Here is a 20,080-nt window from a genome sequence, read left to right as displayed (position 1 = left end):
AGAGGAGTTAAGCACGGTGACAGAGCCACTGAATGTGCAAACACTAGTTTGGCTCTGGGAGTTGTATATGAGGCAATAACAGCTATTTTTCTCTAAATGGGAAACCCTTTCCTTCCACCAAAGCCATCCCCATATCAGTAGCACTCCTCTAGTGCCCAGGTAGCTATCTGCTTAGTGCAAATGCTCAGTCCCAAATCAATCAAAGACCATATTTCAAATTGAGATTGACAAATGCGTTACGAGGCACTCGTTTTGTTAGAAAATAGCTGCCAAAAAATAGATAAAAAATCCCCTTCACAGTCTGGTCATGAACAGTAATTTGCCCATCTCTTCTTCTCAGTGGAGTGTCAACATGAAGCTGCGCAGCGGAGCGTAAAACTGTGCTCTGAAATTCAGCAGGTTAGTTCCTTGGCACGCACTCCCAAGGAAATGGTGCTTTATAGCCTATCAGCATCTCCTCGTGAAAATATGAATATCACTTTCTCAGCTGGCCAGCTGAACAAAAACATGTTTTCAAATCACATTGAAGTGCTTATGATAACTTTTAATTTTCCCAACAAAAGATGCAAAAAAAGGTTCTTGTTGAATAAAGTTCATTTCTCTCTGAATTCTTCTTTAAAAATAATTTAATTAACTTAGGGACCAATAGCAATTTTAAAAAGTAAAAGCCTGTATTTTGGACTCCATCACTGCAAAATTTTAATCTTTCTCAAGATTTTCTTTCTCAAAATTTAGTTAATATTTAAATTTGTACAGAGTTTTGGTCATCACAAATGCACATTTTTCAGTGGAAATTGGTTTGCATTTTGATAGTCAAAATACCCTTTCATATAAAGTTTTTCTAATAGCTTTTTGCCAGTGGTTCCCTCAAATGAATCTGAGGAACCAGTTCAGTGAAGCCATCAAAGATGAATTTAACCATGACTTAAGCGTGACTCTACTCACAAATCCAACCCATTGCTGTGTCTAAATAAACAGAAAGCTCAGCAGCACAGCTTTGGTATTCACATTTCTCCGAGTCACAGCTCTCACTGAAATATATTACTCCCTATATAAACGACAACAGCTAGAATTTTTTAACCTCAGTTAAAATGCAAAAACAAAGCAGGAATCCCTTTTCCAGCCCTTACCCTGTTAGATTTATGATCAAAAATACGATGTGTCTCTCAACAGGGGGAGGTCACAGAATGGTCTGAGCTAATATCGGAGCCTGTGAAAAAATGCATTGTTGTTTGGTTAACCAGTGTCACACAATTAGGCAATGCTCAAAAATCAATTAGTCATACACTATAGCCAAAATGGCATGTTTTTCTAACTGTGGTATATTTTATTGCCTCTTGAAGACCTGATACTAGTTTTAACCAAGATGTTTTTAGGTCCTATGACTTTAAAATTATGCTTTCTTAGAAAAAAAAAAAAAAATCTTTCAAATCTGGAAATGATAGAGTTCCTACAACATCCAGAACAGCTTTAGAACAATTACTTTTGTCTGCCCCGGTCTGTATTTTCAAAAGCTTTTAGGTCAGTTTGTCTTTCTTCTTTTTCTTCTTCTTTTTTTTTTTTTTTAATTTAACTAAGATGCAGCTGTGAAAACTGGGTTCTTCTTTTGAACTCCTGTATTTACGTTTGCTTCTGGCAGCCCTGAGGAAATGTGATTGTTTTAAAGCTTGCTGCAGGGTTTAAAAGGTTTTAATATGGGAGGCCAGAAGTAACATGTTACACAGTCCAGAGGATTTAGAGGTCCATACTGCCTTAATCTGCGTCCGTGGTGATCAGGTGGAGCTGGGGCGTCATTGCAGCACGGGTATGTTGGTGATTTCTGGTGAAAAAGGCAGCTAATAAAAAGATTAATGAGTGAAAGGGTTCTGAGCTGAACCAGACTTTCCCCAAGGTCAGGACCATTGGTGCACAAGGCAATGCTTCTGATCGGTCTTGAAGGAGAGCATACAAGGTTTTTGTAGACGTAGCATTTATATCATCAGCCTACATTTTAAGATACATGGAAGCCTCGGCTGTTTTGGTCAGGATGTATCTGCTAACGCGCTGGTCAGCATAACGCACGAAAGGGATCTCCTGACACAGGTGATGCTTCCTGCGGAGCTGCTGTCGCCACAAGGCAAACTGGCATGAAAGTCAGCAGCCACCAGCCCCAGGTAAGCGTGTCCCTGGGTGGAAGCAGCAAGGGTCAGCACGCTGGCTGGTTTGCTCTGGGGACTGGAGCACTCTCATGTTTTGATGCGTGTCTCATGTGGAAGTGGACTTCTAACCTCAACTAAAAGTGAAACCCTCAATCCAAGAGCAAAACTAGTCTTAGTCCTAATCTCAATACTAATCAAAGAAAAATCAAAATTGAGTTTTAGTCTGCTAGTTAATGCAAATCAGCAACAATCCATTTAAACACTATCACCAGGCCAAAATGAACAGACTTTGCTGATGAACTAAAGGCCTTGGGCTTGCTCCAGAGAAATACTTAGGCACAGCTCTTAATAATATATGTGTAAGTAGTCCTACTAAAATCAGAGGGACTACTCATCTAGCAGGAATGTCCCTTTGGTATGCTGTTGGATCAAGATACCAAGTGATATATGGCTCATAATAGGTTATATATTCTAGCCAACACAGATGGTGTTACGGGCACACTCCTATTGTATTTTGATCGCCGAAGCTTTGATCCTACTTCAACTGTGGCTGGTAATCAGCATCTCTTGGCTCCAGACGTGCAGGTCCAGGGTGTGCTCTGCGGTGAGGGGGTGGGAAACGCTGCTGCAGAATCTACAGCTGCTGCCTCCAGGGGAGCCCCTGGGATGAATTTTCAAAAAGCTCTGGGCTGATAATACAAGTGAAGAAAGGCAGGACAATATTACAGACACCAACATCTTTTCTGTCCTGTTCAGTTAACTAAATGGCTTTCTGTGTCCAGATCAGCTTCCTCTTCTGGCTTGCTTTATTTCTTGTAGGAAGCGATTACATGCCAGGCTCTCTTTCGTCTTTCTTTCTGTATTTAACTTGAGGGTGCAAACAAAATCTGATGGCCAGGACATAAAAAGCCATTGTGTTGCATCTTGTATCAAGGCACTACTTACTAAATACGCTGGTTTTTGTGGTCCTAGTTACAAGTGGTCCCAAAAGTGTGGGAGTTCATGGTGAAGAGCCCTGTCCTACTTAATTCCAACATTTTCTCCTCAGATTCAAATACATGAGGTAGTGAGCAAGTGATATTAACCATGTCACCAATGAGGGTAAGTTGGACTGGCACTTAAATAAGATTTTTTTCTCTATGCTGTTGTAAATCAACTAGATGCAGTGGGCACTCCCGACCCTTACACCAGTGTAACTTCATCAGCTGTGTGAATTGTACAGACAGTTGTTACTCTGGGTGAAATATCCATGTAATAGGTTCCTTTTTTTTTTTTTTTAGGGTTCAAAGTGCTTCTCTCTCTACATTTTGGTGCTGGGAGCGGGAAAAGAGCCTGATTGTGTCAAGATCCATTTTAAGTCTCCTCAGGACAGTATGTGCCTGGCTCAGCTGGCCTGAGTGTCACGGAAGAGGAATGTGTGTGGGCCAGGGACTGCTCTCATCAGCAATATTTGCTGATCACTGCGGTGCTTACAGTGGCAGGAGATCACAGCACTGCTGCTTTTGGGGATATGTCAAGGAGCATTTGGGAGGTAACTGCCCAGAACGGCATGCTCTGGTGTGTGAAAGAGCTGGGGGTGGGGGGGGGGGAAGCTGAGTTACTACTGGCCCCCTTTAATAAAAGAAAAAGGAGATTTTGATAAGGAAAGTAGTCGCTGTCCAGGGAAGGAGGTGTAAGAAGCCATGGTCCTCTTTCTCCCACTATGCTGAGCCGACTATGCTGTGCCAAAGGGTATCACCCTGACACAGCGAGGGCTCGATCCGTCAGGGCTCTGGATGCATCATTTCAGAGGTCAGAATAAATTTTCTCTCTCCAGTGATGGTGAAGGGCTGAGCAAAATCTCTGTGACATTCCACAGCAAACGGAAGGAGCAATATCCTGCATTAAGTATCACCGAACTGAATCCACAGGAACCCTTAATACCGGAGAACCTGAGATATGAAATATCTTTTATTTTCAGAAAAGTTTTCTCTTAAAAGACCTATTTTTGTGTTGTTGTTTAAAATCTCCTAAATCTGAAAGGAAATAAGGATCACTTGAAAAGATGAGATGACACCCCCACAGCACAACTTCGCCATGTATCTTGGCCTCCCCATGAGGAGAGCTGCACACAGAGGGCAGCGATGAGGTGCACCACAGCCTGCACCTGGGAAGCGAAGTTCTGGCTCAGCCAGCCTCCTTGAAGTACTCATTTTCCTAGCAAATGGTGTCAGCGCAGAGGTCATGGGTATCCCAATCCTCCTCCAAGGGTGGAGTGACTAAACCTTTGCCTTCTAGGCAGTATGCAAGAGGCCTGTTTGATCTCTTGTTTGTACATGATTTCCACTCATCCCCTTCCAGAGGAACTTGCTGTCCTCCCGAAGAGAGCCCTCCCTCCCAGGACACAGCACAAACCCTTGCTGGGTGTTCCTCTGCACATATGTTTCTAGATAGCAAGTTTGCCAAAGAGAAGTGCATACTGCCTCCCCGCTACTCCTATGTATTATATTGGAGGGTTTAGACAGCTGCAAGGCAAGTTTCTGTCATTGGCAGAGCACAGAAGTCCCTATCGTGGATATATCACTTCTCTTCCCTTTAAAATATGCAAAACAGTCACCTTAAACTAGACATGAGCCAGAGCTGGATGCTTAAGATTCAGATTTTGGCTGTCCTCTGGAGTCTGGACCTTTGGTTCAGGCTTGTTTCATAGCAAGGTTTGACCTGGAGTCAGGACACCCAAGGAGTATTCATCCCAACCCTGGCCAAGCTTTGCTGGCTGTCTCTGTGTCAGTGGCTGGGAAAAGACTTGTGGGTCTCTTCCAAATCACTCACAGTTTTTCAGCACCTCCCTACTGGTTCTTGATATTCTTTTCCCTTTGTACGGTGAAAGATCTCCTGAGTCCTCAACAAGATGTTCAGAAGACCCTGGGGCATTATGCATTGCTCATTTCTTATTTCTCCTAATTTTTCCTTACCTCATCGTTAGCCTTCAGTGTTTTATTCACCACTTATCCTCAGTTTTGGGACATGTATTTTCGCCAGCTGATCTGGGACATAACAGAGAAATTGGACTTTCTTGACATTCTGCCTTAACTGTAGTTACTTAATTCCTTCTAGTGATTCTGATTGGACACGTGAGAGAGCTCCACATAATTTCCTTTCCTCCCGCAGTGTCTCCCCTTCAGACACCCAAAGGTGCCTGTCTTACCGCTCTGCAGATCATCTTTTCTCCCTTACATTTTGGCCAAGATAGAACACACAGTTCTTTTGATATAACGTCACATAAATCAGTCTCTCTAGCCACTCCATCATTTTGCTGTGCTTCTCTGAATTCCTTCCAATTTGTTCTCACTACTGTTACTGAGCTGTCCAGAACTGAATGCAGTATTAATATTCCACACACTGTATATAGTGCCTGTCAGGCAAAGATTAGGGGCTTTATGAAGATTGATTATCTAAACCTCCCAATACCACCAGTGATCATGGAGTCAGTGACTATTATTACCCCAAATTTGAAAAATTCCACTCATCTACTTATCAAGGTCAATTCATGTTTCTGATGGTTGAGTGAAATGTTAGCTTTTCTTATCCTCACTACAGTGAAGGGGAAGCCAGTAGACTTTGGCATTCAGCCACAAAAAGCCTCATATCATAATAGCATTACGGTATTTGCAGGCGCCTAATGGAGCTGCCAGCCCCAGGTTCAGCGTGTGCGCTGCCTGCTCACGGCACAGGAGGGCTCGGTGCTTCTCGAGTCAACCGCAAGCCGGCATGCTGGGAGAGGAGCGGTTCAGTGAGCAGAGGGGAAATGCCGATGGGAGAGATGGGTCTCAAACCCCTCTTCCTCTCTGGGGCTGGAATCTATGTCCACCCTTTACTCCCCCAAATGGAAATGGGACTGGGGGCAATGGAGCATTTCACACAACCCCTTTGAGCGCAATGATAATTTATTATTTTTTTTTTTGTCTGCATCAAGCGGCTTAAGACCGCTCCTCTGCCTTTCCAGGCCGGTGCTCAGGTCTAAGGAACCATAGTATTTCAGCGTCCAGGTCTTCGGTTTACAATGACTAAAGTTCTTTGTAAGGAATGGGTACAACGAAAACGTTTCAAAATTTAACATTAGAACAAATACCTTTGTCTAAAGCTTATTGTAATGAGATTAGTATTTTATGAACAGTTTTTTATAGTTACTACAAACAGGTAAAGAGGAGAGCTAGGCTTCAGGTTTTACTTATATGAAACCTTGAAACATGCCAGAAGCAAAGAGCCTAGACCTGCATGATGTATGTTGATTTCAAGGAAACATAGTTATGTTGTCTCCTTTCCCCACTGCCTCATGTTAGTCTTCTGAGGGATACGTCCCCTGGTCATACCATGGGCAGGGGCTCCCGTGATGGCCCACCCAGCCCTTTGTGCGGTGACACAGTGGTGCATCACGCAAGCTGTAGTCAGACTAGTCTTGGCCATAGAAAATGCTGGATATACGTCCCATCCCATACACCTTTATCTTCTGCACGAGATGCAGTAGAGATGGGATGCCATTTTCCAGTGTTCTGTTTTCACAAAAAAACCCACAACCCTGCCAACAAACAACCAAGCAAAACAATTTTGCATGGAGAATTTTAGCAAACACATGTGTATCTCCGCTTCTGCAGAAAGTGGAGTTAATATTTTAGTGAAATAAACCTGTCTTCACTGTAGGCTTGCTCGGATAAAACCATGACTCCATCACACACTCTGTACAGTTCCCCAGACATTTGCAGTAAGGGGTCAAAAGTGTCTAAAGTTTATTTGTTCCCTTGTCATTGGCAGATGAATGAGACTTTTCAGCTGTAGCTGTGCTTGGGAGTCTCTCCTGGTGTCCTGCCCACAGACTTAGGCACCATCATAAATTACTAGATAAAGATTGCCACAGAGTCTGCTGAGTTGGTGAATCCTAATGTGGGGTCAGACACGCTGATATACTTTAGCTTCACAAGTCTGACCCAGTGTTTGAGCTGATCGGAGTGTAGAAGGGGGAATGATCAGAAAAAAATGTAGATGATTTGCTGGAAATTAACAGAAAAAATGTAGATTTGCCATGACAATGTAAGTAGAAAGCAGCTTAACCAGTTCCTGACTTTCCTCAGCATCTTTGTAGATGATAGGTGAGAGTGATGAAAGAAAAAGTAGTGTGAAGTCAGTGTCTTGATCGCTAACATCCACCTGCTGATACTCAGGACAGTAACCTGTAATACTTAAATGCTACTAGGGGAGGAGGCTGTATTGACAGGGTGGCACTTGATTTGAGTTCAGGTGCTCATGGATTAAAATATCACCACACGTGCACTTTTCTGCCTCATTTCAAAAGGACACGCAAGTGTACCTGAAACCAGCCACTTGGAGCTTCCCTGTCTGAACTCACTGTGAGCTGTACAAGCACCTTCGTGGAGCAGATGGAGCAGTTTGTGTAACCACAGAAGCATGAAGCATGCTGATGGGTATCTGCATAAACTCAGGGTGGAGCCACTGATTGATGTGGTAGGAGGCTGCAAAGTAGGATGGTGGCTCAAAGTGCCTGCTCTGAGATTCTGGTTGTGCTGGAGGGTGATTCCTGCACTGGTGGAACAGGACCAGCCTGAAGCAAGTCCAAGTACAAAATCAAGCCTCTGTTCTGAGGGAAGTAATAAGTGATAAGGGTGAGATATGAGACTGAAATTAGGCTGTTAGCAGCACTCGAAGTCTTCTAGATTTAGTTCCTGGAGTTATCATAGGCCAGATGTTCATGCCATCAAGTTTCCTGAGGAAAATATATCTGTTCTACACACACTGATGAGGAAGCACCGCAGAATTGCCACAGAAAACCAATCCATATGCAGTGCTTTCCAATAGATTTTAAAGTTAATGGAAAGAGTCCAGTAGTTTAATTGTGCATAGTCCGTCACCCCTCTCTGAAAGGTTGCCTGGCTCTGCTAAGCTCATGAAGAGGACTAAACCAAATGCTTCTAAATTTGCAGCTCTTAATGTGGAGGAGGAAATTCCCAGTTAACCTCTAGTCTGTTTCCAGCTGTTGTTAATCACAATACTATCTCTAATTTGGTGATTTAATGACTTATTCAGAACATCTAGCAAGTTGTTATGCATATTGGAAGGTAACATTGGCTTTGTCCAGCCTGCGTAGGTTTTTTTAGCCATGAAGAGTGGTGCCAACTTACTTCAGACTCACAAATTGCAGAAAGAGAAATCGCTGACAGAGCTTCAGCATCAGTACGTTTCAGAAGAGATACTGACACTAACCTGACTTTTCCTGCACAGCTCTCACGCTGTGAGGGCGAAGTAACATATTCCCAAAGGAAAAGAGTTTGAAGAATACCCAAAGAAAGATTTGGGGCTTAATTTTTAAACAAATTGTCCCACAGTTACCTCAATGGCCATAATCTCCTGGCTTTTTTTCCAGAGGATTCAATATGTACACTCTCTGTACCAGCTAACGATTTTGGCGTTTTCACACGGTTTCTGCCAAAATGTAGCTGCCTGCCTGCATACGACATCTTGCAGGCAAAACAACATTTACATGTATTGGCCTTTAAGTATAAACTGGGATATTAAAGAGCGATAGTGGCTAGCAAAAGTATCAACAACATTATGAAGAGTTCTGCCTTCAGGATATTATTTCTGTACATAAAGCATTAGTGTTTGGAGGACTGTGCGATCCATGACTGAGAAACTCTCACCTCACTGCCTAGTTTTTGATGTCTCAATGAGGCATGAAGACAGCAAATCCCTTGTGGTTGGCAGGAGACATTGATTCATTTCATGGGTCTCAAGAGGGCAAAGACCAAACTTAATAACCTGAGAAGTGAACGTTTTGAGAAGTCTGATGTGGAGCCGGGCCTCCTATTTGAGCTCCTGACGCTTACTCAGCTGAAAGTTGTTCACTTTGTGGAAATTTCTGAGGAGGCCAAAAATAACAGTATTCTCTTCCTCTTTGGAAACCCTTATTCCTACCCCCTTCCTGTCCATTCAGGAGTTCACGATGCTAAATCAAGGGTCCTACCCAACCTCTGCTCCCTCCCTTTCCACCCTTGACTCCATGTGAGGGTGTCAGTAGAGGTGAAGCACAGGCACAGCGCTGGGGTAGTCTACTGCGTTCCATCATGGAAAAGGGTGATTCCATGAACAATGTACCCAAGTGCCCCGCTCCTTATTTAGCTCCTGTTCCTAGCACAGCCCACCAGCTCTCTCCTCCCCATGGTCAGTGGTACACAGTTTCTGGGGCGTTGAGAACTACTGTTCCTATCAGCTCATCCTCCTGTTTCCAGGAAAAGCAGTAGACAGAATCTAGGAGTAGAGTTTTCATGGTCATCTTCAATAAAGTATCCTGAAGTTTCGTTGGGAAAAAGCAATTATTTGCCAAAAAGGGAAACTGCAGGCAAGAATAGGGTATCTCAGGTTTCTAGCCTACCAAGAGGAATAAGAAAGAAACAAAACCACCAAGGAAAGCAGACATGCTAGAGAGATCTTTAATTAATCAAAGCTTTCTTCCCAAATTTCACCTGAGCTTCTCAGCCTGGGGTTTTCTCTCAACAAAGCACTTTAGAGGGCCCAGAGAAAGCTGGTAGGAAAAACACTAAAACCCAAGGAAGCGGATGGAATATGGGCCGTGTGAATCTGAGCTGTAACAGCTTAAGACAAGACTGTCAAAGTGAACAGAGATTTTCTGCTTGCAAAGCTCTGAAGGGTAGGTGTAAAAATCAGGAAATGGTCATTATTTGATGTCTAAACTTTCCCTTACTTCCCACCTCTATTTTTTTTTTTTTTTTTTTGGTGACCAGTTTATATTTGTCAAACTGGATCATCTTATTTTGATTTGCTACACACCGCTGTGGTGCAGGTAGGAATTTGGCAGATGCATAGAAAATGTAAGCACGCTATAAAAGAAACAAAGAGTATTATGATGAGAGGCTTTGAAAGGTGTTTAAGGTTGTGCTTATGGTGTTTCAATGAAATTTAAGGCAGCAGAGTGACTGACATTAAAGGGTTCAAAAAAATATAATGCCCTTCCCATGGGAAAAATGTAATTTCAGCACTAAGGACAAACAAACATTTGGGACAAGCAGTTGAAATAAAACTTAACTGAGTTTATTTTTTAAAGAAAATCAGGGGTTTAGAAATGCTGAAAAGCTGCCTTCCATTTTAGGTTTGACCTTATTCTTGGCATACCCTTTTCCCACAAGGGCCTGTGGTGCCCCACGGCCCATGGGGTCTCGCGGCTGCCCCTTGCCGCCCCTCGTCCTGGAGCACGGGCTGGGCCACGCGAGAGGCTGCCGGCCAGGGTTGCACGGCGTGTCCCTGCAAGGCTCCCACGGTGCAGTGTGGACACCGGTCAACTCCAAACGAACTGCTGTGGGCCTTCTGCACTTTGTTTTGTGTCTTCTCCGGAAAATTCCGCTGGAAATGATCCATTTCAATGGAAAATGTTTATAAACTTGAAATGGACCCATTTTTGATAAGAGAAAGTGTGGGGGTGGAGGGATGCTCTGCTCAAAATATTTCACTAACTTTACTTAACACAAGAATTACCCATCTAACTGATAGCCTAAAAACAATGGATTTACTCTATTTGTTGTCAATTGAATTCCAGGGAACTAAACCCACTAATGAATCAGGAATAAAACTCAGCCTGCTTTTATTTTTCATCCAAAACTAACAAGCAACCATCACTCTGAAAACAATGAGCTTTACCGCTGGGCAGCCTTAATTTTTCATTGTTTTGTTTCAAAACTGTGCTGCATTGGAAGGACTCAGCATAGCTTCTTAAATGCTTCAAGGTGATCAAAATGTTTCAGGTTGATCCGCGTTAATTCTTTCAGTATGTCCGGCTTTTGCTGAGAAATCCAGAAATGTTTTTGGGCCAAGCCACGTTAAGGCAGCTCTAATGATTACAATTTAATGAAATTTGTAATGTGCTTAAGAAAACAGAGCTTATCAACTTTAATGAGATTTTGCCTTCTCTGGACCAAAATATCTTAAGTCACACCTGGAAATAAGATTCCTAAATCTCTTGAATAATTCAGAAAATCTTACTTTTTTCTGCATATATTGCCCGTAAGGCTGATTGCAGACACCCTATTAGCAATGCAGAGCTGATCAGAGCAGGCGCAGCGGCAGCAGTGGCATATTAACTCCTCCCGAAAGACCAGAATACCAGTTCTGCTATTCCAGCTCCCATCAGGCCGCAGCACAGGGGTCGTATACTCGCCTGGCGACTGACCGAACACACGATGTGAAACGATCCATCCCTGCAGCTCTGACCTCACGGCACTGTGAGGGCCAGAAGGAGATGGAGTTCACTGAGATAGCGCTTCCAAGTTTATTCCAGATTTGGTGGAGCATGAGGTCTTCTGTTTAGCATTTTATTATCTGATCTGTTCTCTAACATACTGCATTAAATACAAACGCTCCTTGTCTGTTTCCAGACACACAAACGGTCCTATATTCCCTCCACCTTTGTACAATGCATTCCATCCACAAACATTGTTTTTCACTATCCCTGACGTCCTGTTTAGAATGAAGAATGACTCTCTGTTTGGCCTGGATGTGGTTATTTACAAGTGTTTGTAAAATGACTAGAACCAAGAAGGGAAGGGGAGAAAAAAGGCCAAAGGGACTGAAGGTGGGAAAGGACCATCAGCAACAGCTTGTTTTATTTAAAGTAAAAGTTCATTCTGGTGCTGTTTTAAAAACATAAAGCCATGTATTTTATTGCATGTGCTTGGGCCCAGCACAGGCTATTTTGGCCAGAGGGCTGCAGTGAAAGCTGGGGGTTTTTCCATTGATAATGTGCAGCATCTAATTGGCATATTGGCTGAGCGATGCTTGCAAGACCCAGCACGGCTGAGCTATCCAGGCACTGGCATTAACCTTTTGTGCTTCTTTTAGTGAAATCTGTAAACAACTGAATCTGTGCATGCACCAGCCCCTGCCGGTACCGTGCCGGAGGCTTTGCTTGGGACAGCGAGTCACGGGCATCAGCGGATTAACGACGCTGGCTCAGATGCTATTACCGAGGGGTGCCTGACACCTTCCCCCAGTGGGAGACCTCTTGCAGTGCTGCCCAGCTCACACCAGGTCTGGCACTTCACCTCCAGTCTGCAGGGGGAGGGAGCGGGCTGGCCGGGAGGCCACCCTGCACCCCCGCGCCAGGGCCAGCCCCAAGCCTTGCTGCCCGAACAAGAGGACCAAAGCCAGGCTGAAAGCCTGTGTCTTTCTTCCCTCGTCACTACCCCATTAACATCCTGAGCAAAAATCCCCTCTTGAAATACTTCATCCTTCAAACTTTCCCAGTTTCCTGCAGAAATGTGCACTTGCTTTTCGCTTTAGAAGGTGGTCTGAAAATAAACATAGCTTCTAGGTCCACTTAATCAAGAAGTCCACGGCATTTATTTATATATTCAATTTTGGGGCCAGACCAGTCATGAAATTTTCTGTTTTCTGTGGTTTTAGGGGCATTCCAATCTTTCTGTAACATTTTTGTTTGCTTAGTTCTCTGCTCTGTGTCTACTAATGCTCTTTCTTCAGACACCTCCCCATCTTTGGAGTCTCCCTTTCTAGGAAACAGTAGGTGTATTTACACAGGCTGGGCTTTTCCCATCGTCACCCCTTTGTACTCCTTGACCTCTTTGGGTGGTGGAGAAGGGAGGGAAGAGAGTCAAAGTGAGGGGTGAGGAAGAAAGAAAAGTCAAACCCTGCCTGCTCCAAACCTTAGCTCCAGATAAAGCTCAGGTTCCAGATGTGGGGCCAGAAGGGTGTGTGTCTCAGTCAAAAATTGTCACTAAACTGGTTTTTCCAACAAACAGATTCTCTTCTCAGTTTTCATCTGGCAAATTTAACTTTCCTAACATTTGATATCTTCAGACAGCTTCTGGTTTCGATAAGTCTCGGGAAGATTTTTCAGTTACGCACATCTGATCAGATCCAGCATTGCACGTACCCTACTCTGCCACTGGGCCTTGGACACCTTGCGTAAAACCACTCAACACATCCTAGGGTCCTTTCTAGTTTTCAGCTCATTGTAAGGTAGAATATTTTCTTTTTTCTGACAGGAGGAGGATACCAGAGCACAGTGACACTTGCCTTGTTTCTATAAGGTTTCTTCTAAACGGTCCAGAAAACACTGCTGTTCAAGATAGAGTCCTGCACGCTCACTCTCACTCTTGTCACCTTGCTGCCCCATCTTACTGCTGCCTAGAAATGTGTGTGTGTGGTATGTTTCATTGGTCCTGTTATTCCTTTGAGACAGAGGGTTCATGATCAAAGTCAGCAAGCAGGCTTTAATGAGGAAAGAATAGAACTAATGTTGCCATAGAAGGCTGTAGCTGTTCTTTAAGAAGGACAAACTGCGGAGTTTACTGAGCCATACCTGTTATAAACCTGCTGCAGTCTGACCGAGATGACTGCTGGTAGGCTTCCAGGTATTTATATTGGCCAAATACACTTAATTTGCAAGACAAAGCAAAGATGTTGAGTTTTGTGTGTGTGGTCTGATTGAGGAGCACTGTTTTCTGTGTAATTTAATTTGAAGAGAGGAAAAATATATTGTGGGCCAATTTATTTTATTTTATAATTTATTACTCAGTAAAGAAAAGAAATGCCTTCGGGGCCTCAATTAGCGTGTAGCAGTATCACTTGGAGACTGCAATGGGCAGGACGCAGAAGTAAAAGGTTTCCACTCTGGCAATTAGGAGAGGTTCCCATCAGGGAGGAACACCTGAGCTGGGGCTGGGGCTGGCCACCCCTGGAGGCACGCATGGGCTTGGTTTTCAGGTTTTATTTTGTGCTGTTTGGAGCGTCTTAGTTCAGGCTTGTTACATCGTGTGTTGAATCAACAAACCTTACTTGATAAGCAAGATGATTGATAGCGTTGACATCTTGTATGGGACAAATCCACTGGGTTCCGGCCACACTGTGGGTCTGTGCAGGATGTGCATCTCCTGTGCTGGGCAACGGCTGCCTTTAGCCAAAAAAAGAAAACTTGGATTGTTCACCTCCAGGTTAGTAGTTTCGGCAGACTAGGAAGCCTTCAAAAACAGGGGAAAACAGGTCACAGGACTGATGACATTACCAAGTCTAGCAATGATAACGTTTCCCTTGACTGGAGCTGATGTGCAGACACCACCAGTCCTGGTTTTGTTGCTACTTGACAATGAACTGGATTTTCAGTGAATCAATGTTTTGCTTCTGGTGCTAAGACTCCAAATTCCTTTATGGATGCTTCCTTTCCAAAGTTGCTCTCGGAGGTTTTGTGGTAACGTTTACTTATTGCACCATAGCCCCAGCGTGAATGCGCTGTGGGGACAGAAAGAACCGGGAATAAAGGCTGAGGGAGGCAAAGGAAACATCAGCTGAGTTCTTGGAGCTCTTGGAAGATTACAGCACACCCGGGAGACCTGGAGGCAGTGTGGCCACTCTCTGTCAGGCACCCACAGCCGGTCCCATCCCTTGGGTCTGCCACAGGCAGCTGCAGCTGGAGGCATCAAGCCACAGCTGGCAGTAAGGCTGGGATGGGGATTCTGCATTTATAAGTAAGCAGGGTGCTGCCGCGGCTGAGTCAGAAACAAGAAACCGAAACATTTATAGACACTCTGTACAAGAACCTGTAGATGCTTGCATAGAACATGGCATCCCAGTGTTAGCTCAGATACCACCCAAGACAAAGAGCTCGCTCAACATGCACATAAAATCATTCTTGCATTTGCAGTACAATAGCGTAGCCAAACCTAACATTCAGTGAAGCTGTTGGGCTCGCAGTGGGGACCTCAGTCCTTTTGGTGACTTTCCCAACAGACAGGGCGTACTGGGAGGGGGAGAGCAGCTTAGCACGATGGTGACCAAGCAGGGAGGACGCAATGGGCCTTGCTGGGACAGCTCTACTCTCAGTCCCTGCATGCGAAACTGCAGTTTCTGTTTCACTGCTTTACATGGTACTACTGGCTCTGGACAGCAAGTGCATGCTGCTTTCCTTCCCTGCTTTCAAGGGTGAAAAGCACCTTAGCGAAGCTGCAGTTGGCATTGAAGGGCTTCCTGCCCACGGGGGCCTGCTTCTCCTGGAATACTTCATTTGTAATGTGTGCTTGGGCTCGCTGGACTTGTCCACCTGCGAAGGGAAAGGGAATGCAAGTGATGCTGCAGTGACTACCCGTGCTTTTGGGTGCTGCTGGTGCCTGGGCTGCAGCCTCAGGAGTGCAGCTGGAGGGGAGCGGTGCTGCCGAGCCCCGCAGAGCGAAAGAGAGGGAGGGCGAAACGCCGCGAGCTGGAATCTGGCCACGGTGCTATGCCGAGCATTTCTGCACTTGCAGAAGTTGCCATGGTATTTTAATAACTGTGGGAGATTTAACGGCCCATCTGGAAGACGACAGCACTGGTATAGCTGGGTTCACGCCACGTGCATCATTGCCTATGAGCTTCTGCTGAGGCAGATTTCTTTTAGAAGCCAAAGGGAACTGATTTTGTGCCTCCTTTTATACCAGCATGTTCAAATGTGTTGGCAGGTCCGTCCTTCTGTGTTCCCTGGTTACAAACGTACCGTGTCTCCAGCTTGCCATATTCATCATTTACAGCAGGGGACCAGGGCAGATGTAGAGAAAAAGTGAATTGTGTTCACCTGCAGGACATGGACAAGTCCTTCTCTGCCCTTCTCCTGTGCCTATCGTTCAGCTCAGAAGGAGCCAGAAGCATTGACTTCCATTCACCAGAAGCAGCTACTCTGTTCAACTTTTTGGGCACAGTGGCACAGAAAATGTGGCTGTTCCCACTCGTCAGTGGCCTTTGCAATTGCACACAGGAAGTCTTCAGAAAGATCCGTCCCAGTCCCTAAAGACCAGTTGATGCCTCTTGGTGAGTGTGGTTTCTCTGATTTATTTCAAAACTTCTCCACTTCAGGCTGGTACAGACTGTACTGAAGAATCCAGTTTCAAAATGCTGCCCTTGCAACTGTTATACAGTTGTTTTCTAGTCCTTTCCTCTAATTCTTCTTGCCTTTTGATAGGGATTATCAAGAGACTCAGGAAATAATAAATAGAAATGCTGTTTAAGTTTATCTTAGGAGAATATGGGATGTTGGCTCAAGGAACTTTGCTGATTATCTTGGCTAGCCTTGGACATTTCCTTTGGCATATAATTGCTTTAAGAAACATGTTCACACTGAGCCAACTTCTAATACTGTAGATTGAACTACTTAATTTCAGATACATGGCCAAGTTCTGCCCCCTGCCTTACTGGGATTGCCCCAGCAGAAGAAAAGCATAATTTGTCCCACAGCTCAGGTATTTGATTTCTTCATTATAACTTACATGTTGCTTTCAAGATATTTGTGTCTTGGATGAAATTTTAAACTTATGGGAGAGGTATTTAATAGGAGGGAGAGGGAGAAAAGGAAACTATACAATATATTTAATAAATATGTGACATCTAATTTAAAAATCTGTTGTTTTCTTTCAACAAAAGGGGAAGAAAGCAATGCAGCTGTAGTCCCTCTTTCCCTGGATACTGGCCCAAGTCCTGCTTCCACTGAAATTTATAGGGAGATGTAATTAATTAACTTCAAATACCAGATTAGCTCATTGATTCAGTATATCTCCATTCTGATGTGGATGTAAAAAAGCCTTTGATTAATGATCACAACCTTGCCCAGGTATTTGAGGACTTTTACTTACTAGCAACAGCTTTTTCTGGGATTCTGTATCATCAGCACACAAAGTGACTTCAAAGTCAGTGTCTGGTGTTCGTTACTGATGCTGCAGATGAAGCCAACAGGCTGCAGCCTTGGCCCTGTTATGTCACTTGCAGTTTAATCACTGACTTCAGCAGCAGCACCCAGATTTCATTCCGGTACTTCTCTTGATAAACTTCTTTGATAAACAGAACAAAAAAACCTACATGACCAAAGGCTACTGCCTGCTCTGAAGAGCTTGTGAAGTTAGCCAGAAGGCAGTGCCTTGTCTTACACATCAATCCAAAGCCCAGAGCTTGAGGAAAGGAGCAGGTGAGGGAGGGCAGATGTGGCTGCAGAAGGCTGTCACCATGTGTAAGCTATCGCTGCCACTCTCCAGACTTTGGGCAGTAGGTCACAGCAGTTTGCTGTCTTTCAAATAAAGCTTATCTTAGGATGTTCCTACAGTTTGAGACCCACCAATGGATCCCTTCCTGCAGTACTGTGTCCAGCTCTGGAGCCCTCAACAGAGAAAGGACATGGACCTGTTGGAGCGGGTCCAGAGGAGACCACAAAAATGATCTGAGGACTGAAGCACCTCTCTTATGAAGAAAAGCTGAGAGAGTTGGGGTTGTTCAGCCTGGAGAAGAGAATGCTGCAGGGAAAGTATAGGAAAGATGGGGGGCAATCTCTTTAGCAAGGCCTGTTGTGACAGGACAAGAGGTGATGGTTTTAAACTAAAGGAGGGGAGATTTAGACTGGGTATAAGGAAAAAAGTTTTTACAGTGAGGGTGGTAAAACCCTGGCACAGGTTGCCCCGAGAGGCTGTGGATGCCCTATCCCTGGAAACATTCAAGGTCAGGCTGGACGGGGCTCTGAGCGACCTGATCTGGTTGAAGATGTCCCTGCTCACCGCAGGGGGGTTGGACTGGATGGGCTCTAAAGGTCCCTTCCAACCTAAAATATTATATGATTCTATGATCCTATCCCATTGCAGTGGGACAGGTTTGGAGTTTGTTGTATAAAGCTGTAAATACAGCACTTCTACAGCTAAATTTATAGGTGGTTGCAGCTGCAGTTCAATTCTTCCAAATCACACTTCCAAGATGAGGACATGATCTAGCCCTAAGACCAGAAACACAACTACTGCCACCTATTAACAGGCAAAGCAAAACAGAGTCCTCTCCAGCCTAGTCACTCACAACGGCTGAGCTAGGACTGCCCACAGAGGCCCTGGCTTTGCTTTCTGCACAGAATGATTCTGCCCATTTGCTGATGAGCCATTTTAATGGTGGTAAGCCTGTATTATGCAACTGGATCTCACCCTATCACAGAGTGAGAAGTCCCCCTGCAGCTGCACACAAGAGAATATCCAGCAGCAGGTCGGAGCCTCTTCTGAGGCCAGTTACAGAGACTTCCCTGCTTTGTGCTCTTCACGAGTGAGGTGTTAAGATTTTCTCCAGTGGCAAAACAGGTCTGAGAAGCTCCTGACTCTGGCAGGTCTGCTTCACTCCCCTGCCATTGCATGTGGGCAGCTCCTGGTGGAAACTCTCTGCAGCCTAGATAACAGTTGATTTGGTTTGGCAATATGGGTCATTTCACTGATACAAGCTATGAGGTGGCCCTGCCTGAGCACTCCTGAGAAAGACCAGTCACAGGCAAGGCTCAGGACCTCTTACACCAGTTTTGATATTGAAGATGGAGCTACCTCCTTAGGTTTTGCATTCATACCATCAGGAAGGCAGACCTCATGTGCAGCAGATGCGGTTCAGTAAAGTGACGCAGCTTTGGCCGTCAGTAGCTCAGGCATGTACAAAAACCTTAGGGTGGGTTCCCTGTTGAGCCTACTTTCATGCACAGAATAAAATTAGTGGGTCACGTTCCTGGCTTGTTTTGGGCACAGTGATGGTTTTAATGGGATTTCTACTGATTAAAACAAATGAATTTCCACTGCCACCAGGGGAGTTCAGATGTGCTTTTCCAGGCTGGTGGGAACATGTCAGGGAGCAGTGCACAGGGTATCTTACATATTGATGTTGGTAAAGCTCCCTTTCAAATGTGCTCGGTGGTCCTTATGCCCTACCCACTTCAAATAGTATAAACTGGGAGAGGTCCTAGGGAGGAAACGATATGGGTTTCCTATGGGAAACCTATGGGAGGAAACCATAGAGTGTTTCTGTAGAACAGAGGAGAAGAGAGGTCTCTGCTTAAATTCCCCTTTAAATATTGCATCAGGATTCCAGTGCAATATGGTACAGAGAACGGGCACTTCATTAGGAAGCCCTTTATTTGGCTAATTGCATCTCTGAAATAATAAATTCCTTATGTGAAAAACCATAGCCTGATTCACTGTCAAGCTTGTGGAACAGGTTACCCTTCTGGGTCCAAATGAAACAGCTTAATAGGCTGTTACAGACAGACCTGTGCAAGTAGGTGGATTTTTCAGCCGAAGCTGCAGTGCTGGGAAGGCAACGATGCAGTCCCAACGGCACTTTGCAAAATGAGGGCTATCGCATAACTCCAGGCCTGAGTTTCCTTGCAGGGACACTGGTTTTGCTCTGCAATTGCTCCATTCACTTCCACGGAGCTTTTATGCAAACCAAATTCTAGGGCTCAACATTGCTGTCAGGTGTCCTGGCTGCTATTAGGAAGGAGCTGTGTAATTGTCTGTTGGGCGTAAATCAGCATAGCGTCGTGAGAGCAGTCTCATGAGCAAAATGAGAAGTCTGTTTATGTTGCCACGTTCTGGCCTATGGTGATCAATTCCCCCACTTCAAAGCCTGACAGCAGGAAAGAGTTTCAGAAAGCTGCTGGCAAAGTTCAGGGACTCCAGCAAGCCTTCAAGGTGAGAGCCTGATTTCGTGGACACGCTTTGGGGAACATTTGTGGGAACGATTATTCTGAATTTTGGAGCAAACCCCATGGTCAAACCCATTCAGAAACTGTTTCCATCTTCCAGTCCCCTTGCAGGCCCCCACCAATCACTTAGATCTATTTCATTTTTAAGGATGATTCAATTTTTAAAATAAAACCTAGCAAGTGAGCAGCTTCCAGCACGTGTCAGGAAGAGATAAGTCACCCAAAGCTATGATGGCCCACCAGGGTGCCTTAAGTGGAGTTAAACTCCTGTCCACACAGCCCTTATTAGGACCTTTCTCTCCCTCTCCTTCTCTCTCTCACTTCCTTTTGGCATTTGCTCTGTAAACTGAACAGCACCTGAGCCGGCATCTTGAACCTCACCGGTCTTTGTGGAGTTCAAATGGAGTTCAAATGT

This window comes from Phalacrocorax carbo, chromosome 12, assembly GCF_963921805.1.
Source record: "Phalacrocorax carbo chromosome 12, bPhaCar2.1, whole genome shotgun sequence".
NCBI lineage: Eukaryota > Metazoa > Chordata > Aves > Suliformes > Phalacrocoracidae > Phalacrocorax > Phalacrocorax carbo.
The sequence above is the reverse complement of the archived record's forward strand: the minus strand, read 5'-3'. Positions refer to the sequence as shown.